Source organism: Triticum aestivum, chromosome 4A (assembly GCF_018294505.1).
Source record: "Triticum aestivum cultivar Chinese Spring chromosome 4A, IWGSC CS RefSeq v2.1, whole genome shotgun sequence".
NCBI classification, from domain to species: Eukaryota; Viridiplantae; Streptophyta; class Magnoliopsida; order Poales; family Poaceae; genus Triticum; species Triticum aestivum.
Window position 1 is genome coordinate 415,841,992 of NC_057803.1, and position 7,574 is coordinate 415,849,565.

A 7,574-nucleotide genomic window follows, 5' to 3' on the forward strand; every position below is an offset into this window, starting at 1 on the left:
AATGCCCAAATAAAATGAAGGTAATTCTGTGGAGATTCGCCCATAACTGTCTTCCAACAGGCGCTCAACTTCAAGTGAGATCAATCCCCACAAGGTATGATTGTCATTTTTGCAGTAGGGAAGAAACCGTTGAACAATGCTTTTTGCAGTGCCACTATGTTAAAGAAATCTGGAAAGAGCTTAAGAAAGAGTATGCCATTTGTTTGAAACTGAAAAGTTTTACTCACATTAGGCAATGGGTTTTAGAGTGGATACATAACGCTACATATTTTCAATCTATGATTATGGCAGTGGCAATATGGCACATATGGGAAAATAGAAATGCCTACCGTAATGGTGAAGCTTTAAATCATCCTCTTTGTGTGGTGGGAAAGATCAAAGCTTATGTTGAATTTATCAATATGCATTCTTTTAGTTCGACTACTTCCATTAGACGTGAGACCTTGAAGTCAAACCAAAAATGGTCTCCACCGCCGAATGGGTCAATGCTCGTCAATGTGGATGCAGCGACATTCTCCCAATCCACAAGAGCGGGCTTTGGTGTGGTAATACATGATCACCGGGGAAGGGTGTAGGCTGCGAATAGAGGTTACTTTGAACGAATTCAAATTCCTGAAGTAGTAGAAGCCATGGCACTTCGTCAAGCATTAATCCTTGCCAATAATCTTGGCATACAGAACATCATGGTAGCATCTGATTGCCTGTCATTGATCAACAAGGTCAAGGTTTAGGTTTTGATAGGTCCCCTATTGGAGCCATAGTCCATGATATTAGAAAAGGTGCCACAAAGTTTGTATCTTGTATTTTTATTCATGTCAATCGTACTTGTAATGAGGCAGCACATGTTCTAGCGAAATCGGCAGAGCATGATGTTTGGTCCTCCTGGATTAATGAGTTCCTTGATGTAATTAGGACCATTATCTGTAATGAACTAATTATGAATGAATGAAAGGTGTAGCTGCCCATTACCTAAAAAAATATCCAACACATGTTACTAATAGTAGCAAGTTTCATCCATACATATACATAGTTTCATCAATATTACACAATTTCATCCATAGGTAGCAAGTTTCACAAAGTCAAAACTATCTTATTACAAAGATCTTCTCTGGATCTTCTTCTTTTCTTCCGACCTGCATAACAAAAACACTAAGAAAAAGAGAATGGGTTAGGAGTAGAAATGTAGCATTTCACTTGGTGAAATGCAATACTGTAGGAGCCAGCACTTCAGATCAAGACAATCTTAAATTAGTGTAAAGTTGTGACAGATCCGTGCATGTGTACATAAAGCATCCAGCGATGCAAAATTGATGGGATCATGGGAGCCATCTGCTCTAACAAAACAATACACATGACAGCAATTAACCATAGTTGTACGTCCTAGCTACTCTAGCAAATACTCCTACTCTATTGCAATACAGAAGAACATTGTGCTGCTGTAGTAGGTAGAGGAGTAGGAACAACATGCTGCCTATGGGAAACTGATCCAAGGACGCAACTGGTGGCCGATGGGCTTGGCCGGCGCTGCTTCAGCAAGGGGCGTCACTCCGGCAAGGAGAAGGCCCGTGAGGCGAGGAGGAGGCCCGTGCAGCGAGGAGGATGCTACTCCCAAGACTCCCATTCATGTCGGCCTCAGGATTTACCTAAAACATATAAGCAACAAGGATGAGTACAAAGAATCAGCAAGTTCATAAAGGAATAATAAACAATACTCATATCAATATACCAAGACTCGGTTAACACCATACACGCATTAGTGTTCAACACATATAATGGTGCCCTACATGCCTACATGCTCATCTCATTTCATTGCGTATACCGGTATAGCTTGAGTGAACGCCCGTCGACATCCACTCACTCCAATATGCCCACCAAGGTAGTGCACACCTTCATTCACTATCATCATGTGTGCAAGTATGCAAATGCAAGAATAGTACTTGAATCAACATATCATGGTCATCGTCATCGCCATCGCCATCATAATTAACATCATTGACATGGAAGATATCATATATAAAAATGGAATGTAGAGATTATGCAAGTCATTATCCCATTGTGAACTTGCCTCAACCGTGGGGCACAAATTGTGAGGCAAATGGTTCCGAACTCAAAGTACCCACACTTGTCATCAAGCATATATCCCAGTCACAGCAAAGCATGGTCTCAACACATAAGAATATATAATTTAGTGGCGCTCCTACGCACAAGACCCCAGCTCATACGTACGTTATCACATCATAAGTCTTCATATCATCAACGATGACAAAATCTTAGAGTATAAGTCTAGTTACAATCACCAAGTCAAACGCAAAAATCTGTCCAACATAGTACAATCATCTTAATAATTTCATAGGATTTAGTGTATAACACGAAATCTAACAAATAATATATGTTTAAGCATCTGCAGAATATCCTCTACAATTTTTGTGTTGTGACTTTAATTTAATTAAACCTCTCGCATGGCCTAAACTGCCATACAACAAATGCTGCACCCCAGGAACATAAATTTCGGGACAGAAAACTAAAATGATGGCTGCTCTCAAACCGTACATCCAAACGAAGCAAATAATTACTCTACGGAAACCTTGGAACTTTATCTAAAACTTATGTAAAGGGGCCAACTCTAAATTATAGGCATAGCTAACTCATTTTTTAGATAGAAGCTTGTTGTCCAGAACTGTCAGGCACTGCAGTTTTTAACTGAACCAAGTTCGGTGATGTACAGCAAGGGAAAACCAGTGTACAAGAGCATTTCTAATCCTCGCGTGTAAGATAAAACAGAATTATAACTTCCAAACTAACTCCTCTCCCCAGGTTTAATTGCTTACACGCATATTGTCGGGTGGTAGGTGCGACATATGCCAACGGGTGGCTTATCATTGTGGGAGCCAGTAAGACATCGCCGGTGCCTGGAAACGGGATAAGGCGAAGGCATGCACGCCGGCGAATCTTACCCAGCTTCAGGGCTCCCCGTGGAGCTAACACCCCTACTGCTGCTCTGCGGGGTCTCCGCATGATCACTAGATGAACAAGTAGGTACACAATGCTCCTCGAGCGGTTTTGGTGGGAGGAGGAAGAAGGGCACGGCTAGCCTGCTTCTTCTCCTTGCGGGGTGTCTAGAACTAGCAGGGGGTCCAACCCTTTGCATGGGTGCCCCGGGGGGTTTATATAGGCCTACCCCCCGGGGGTACAATGGTAATCCGAGTGGGCACGGGGCCCAGCCGTCTGTGACCGCGCTCGTCGGCTTCTGCGCCGACCCCTGGGGCCCGCCGGCTGGTGGGTCCCGCCGGCTACCAACTCCTTGGCAACAGACAGGCCCCACTGCCAAGGGTCTTGTCGATAGCTGGTGACTATTGCCTCATCCTGATGACGAGGGCTTCGTCGAGGTAGGCGTGGCTACAGTGCTGCCGTCCGGCGGGCGATTACTGTAGCCTCACCGCGTCTTATCTCCTTAATGGGGCGTCTTCTTCGAGAGGGGAAGCGAGCTGGCTGCGGGGAGCCGGCTCCGTCTCGGGCCGACTGGGGGAGGCCAGGCCGCCTTTGGGTGTCTCTCTGCCCGAAGGAGCACACCGCCCGTGGGCTATACTGGTAGCCCGTCGTGGATGACATCAGGGTCAACATGGCAATAGTGCCGCGCCGGACGGGTCATGGCCACTCCGTACGGCGCACTGTGCCAGGCATGCTCCGGGATTCGGGGGTGACAGGCTTTACTGTAGCCACGCCCCGTCTCATCGCCGCTAGGTGGATGCAAACTTTGAGGGTACGGTCTCGACCGCTTTACAGGAGCCGGCTTCTTGGAGTCGGCCTTCTCATGGCTGGCTTCTTGGAGCCGGCTTCTTCGAGTCGGCCTCCCATGGTTTTCTTCATGAGGGGAAAAGTTGGGCCGCCTTCTTCGAGCTGGCTTGGGTGACAGCCAGCGAGGGGAAGGCGGCCCCACGTCTTGGATTCCCTAGAGCCGGACGAGCTCGTAATTTTTTCAGAAGGGCCAGGGGAAGCCGGCTAGGCTACCCATGGCTATTTACTACGATAGTAGTCCCCGAAGCTGATCGAGCTTCGAGGCAGACAGAGGGACGAGAAGCTCGGTTAGCTTCCTATCCTGAAGAGCCGGCTTTGCTTGTGCACGCCAACTTCAGAGAGTTCCGGTTCTCGTAGGCGGGAACGCGGACCACGTGGCGAGGAAATCCTGCCAACGCACGCGCGCGACGTGACGTCGCCGTAGGCCCGGGCCCGCCACTCGCAGGCCTCTGTCCGAGCACGGATATTTCGTGGCCCACATGGGCCGCTCGCCTTCCCGCGGCGGTTTTGTCTCGCCGTTAAGGCTCAATAATCGCTGGACGTGGGGAGTGGGCACGATCGATCCCCACGCTTCCCCACGCCGCGCCTCCTCGGCTCCGCCACGCGAGCCTATAAGTAGGGGGAGGAGGGAGAGCGACAGAGGTTCACACGCTCTCTCTCACTCCGCCCCTCCTAATCCTCGTTTCTTCCTCTTGTTGCCGCCGCAGCCTCCCATCTCAGCGCCGCCGCGTCTCCACATCGCCTCGCTCCCATGGCGTTGTGAAGCTCGTGGGACGGCTCCAACGTCCATGAAGATCATGTGGAGTTCCTCCGCCAACCTCGTGCAGGTCCGCTTGGTGCCGGAGACGGAGATCTCGCCGGCGTCGGAGGAGGGCGAGCGGGTCGTCTTCCGCTCGCACTGCCTGCGCGGCTTCGGCCTTCCGGCGAGCGGATTTCTGCGCTCCTTCCTCAAGTTCTACAACCTCCAGCCGCATCACCTCACGCCCAATGCGGTGATGCTGCTGTCAGCCTTCGTCTTCCTCTGCGAAGGCTTCTTGGGGCTGCTCCCCACGCTGGAGCTCTGGGGAGAGTTCTTCCAGAGCAAACTCGGCACCGTCGTCACCGGCGTGCCCGCACCCTATGGGGCCTTCATCGCCATGAGGAGGGTGAGCGAGAACAATCCGTTCCCGTCCATCCCCCTAATCCAGTCAGTGAAGGTCTGGCAAAAATCATACTTCTACGTGAGGAACGTCGCCGAGCAAGGAGACTACATCAACCTGCCGGCTTATGTAGCCGGCCCGCCGGCTCGGAGGCAGCCCTCGTGGGGTTTCCGGTCCCGGTCACTGTCTCCGGCCGGGAACGCCACCGTCTCCCGGCTTCGGGTGATGATCCAGTCGGAAGGCCTGCGCGGGGCCGACTTGGTGGCCGCCTTCATGGAGCGCCGGATTCTTCCTCTCCAAAGCCGGCCCCATATGATGTGTCAGATGAGCGGCCGCTTCGACCCAAGCCGGCTGAGCACATGGGAAATGCCCCACGCGGAGGTGGCGCTCATGGTTAATTACATCGCCAACTGCAAGCTCGCCGGGGACTGGCAATACAGCAAGGCGCCGTATTCTCGTGCCAATCCTCCGCCCGTGGTAAGCTTCTTTCTCTATCTTCTTTTTGCCGTCAGCCGGCTTCGTGACGGCCAGCTTCTGACCAGTCGGTTCTTTTGAGCAGAACCCTCTTCTTCCGCCGCCGGCCGGGACGGCAGGGATTGAACGCCAGTATGCCCCCGACCGCACGGTGGATGATGTTGACGACCCGGACTAGGGGGCGGCCGCCATGGAAGACGCCGTCATGGGGGACAACGCCGATCTCGGTGGCTCAAGGTTCACCGCGAGCTTCGAGGACTGGTCGGACGATGCTGAAGCCGAAGTCGCCCCGCGTCGCCAGCCGGTGGCCGACTATCAGGGCGCGGGCTCGTCCATCGCACCGGCCGCCGGCGGGACGCAGAAGCGCCGGGCCACTTCAGGACTCTTCGGTAGTTGGCCGAAGAAGTCCAAGACCTCCACCGCGGCGACAAAATGAGATGAGGCGGCCGCGAAGGCGGCCCGCTTTCGCAAGGCGGTGAAGCAGCCTCAGGCAGTTTCAGCGTAAGTCGCTGATTGCCTGGTCGCATGCCCTTCATCATTCTCTTTCTCTTCGAATATCCTTCTTAACTTTTTCTTGCTTGCTGGACAGGGTGCCGCTTTCCCTTGAGCGGGGTCCGGGCGGCTCCGTCGTGGGGCCGGCTGGAGGGTCTTCGAGCTCCCGCCGCGTGGACCCCCGCGCCGATCTCAGGAAGGCCACAGAGCGGAACGCCCGCGAAGCGCGGGAGGAGCGCGAGGCGGCGGAGAAGGCGGCCGCCCAGGCGGCGAGGGAGCAGGCCGACGCGGCAGCCAAGGCCCGGACGGACGTGGCTACCGCGGAGACGGAGGCGGAAAGCTCGCGCAACCAGCCTCCGCTGATCGCCATTCCCCTTCGAGCCGTAGCCCCCGACACCCCATTGCCCTTGGCGGAGGAGATCGTCCAAGACCCGCCGCTGATGGAGAGGGGGGAGGACCCCGTGGCCTTCGCGAGGAGAGCGCCGCCAGCAGCGCCAACCGGAGCGGGCCAAGGCGGCTAATCGTCAGCGGCGCCAGAGGGGCCGACCGGAGGTGAGCCAGAGAACAGAGCCGGCCTCGAGGTGCAGCCGGCGACGAGCCGGCGCGCAGGGGGGGGGGGGCGCCACTCCGCCGGAGTTGCGCCGAGTCGCGGGCGCAGGCCAGTCGGCCGAAGATCTGGAGGCGGCCAGCACCGCCACGTCCGAGTGGACTCCCAGCGGGGGGACTGGTGAGCTGAATGTGGCGGCTCAAGGGGTCCGGAGCCGGCTGCAAGCTCAGGCCGCCCTGCTGCAACAGTTCACCCAGGAGTTCCTGACGACGCGAGCCACCATCCGGGTAAGTCCTTCATTCTTGGCCGCTTTTGATTTCTTGATTTCTTCCGTGGGGGCGCGTCAGCGCACCCACTGGGTGTAGTCCCCGAGATTCGGGCCGACTGCTGCGCGGTCGGGTCGGATCTTTCTCGACGGCTACCTTACTTTGCTTTTTGTCTGAACTTTTAGGAATATCACAACCTCCGTGCTGTCGCCTTTAACTCCCAGGCTCGGGAGTTGAGCCGGAGGACCGATGACCTAGCTGACAGCCGAAGTAAGTACTTGATCTTGTTTGTCTCATGTGGGGGCGCGTCAGCGCACCCACTAGGTGTAGTCCCCGAGATTCGGGCCGACTACCGTGCAGTCGGGTCGGATCTTTCTTGACAACTCTTTCCTTATTGATTTTTCTCTTTCTTTGTCTTCAGGGGCCAACGCCGACTTGAGGAAGGAGCTCGGCGAAGCGAAGGCCGCCCTTCATACCAAGGAGGCCGAGTACGCCGCCTTGGTCCAGGAACGGGATTGCCTAGCCAAGAAGCTGGCCGACCAAGAGGAGAGCCACAAGGCGGCCCTGCAGGCGGCGCAGGATAGCAAAGCCGCCTTGAAAGAGGAGTATGAGACCGAGGCGGCGAGCTGGTCTGAGACCCGGCGAGCCCTGGATGAAGCCGCCTTCCTCGGCCCTCCCCTGCCCCTTGCCGCCTGGGTTTTTGGCTTATCTTGAGCTGCTGCTTGTTTTTTGGCACAGACTACTTCCCCGGCTATTCCGCCTTCGCCGCCCAAAGCATTGAGGCCCATCGCGAGGCGCGCCATCAGGCGGGGGCCAAAATCGCGCCGGATGCGAACCGGACGCTTGAGGAGCAGCTCTTGG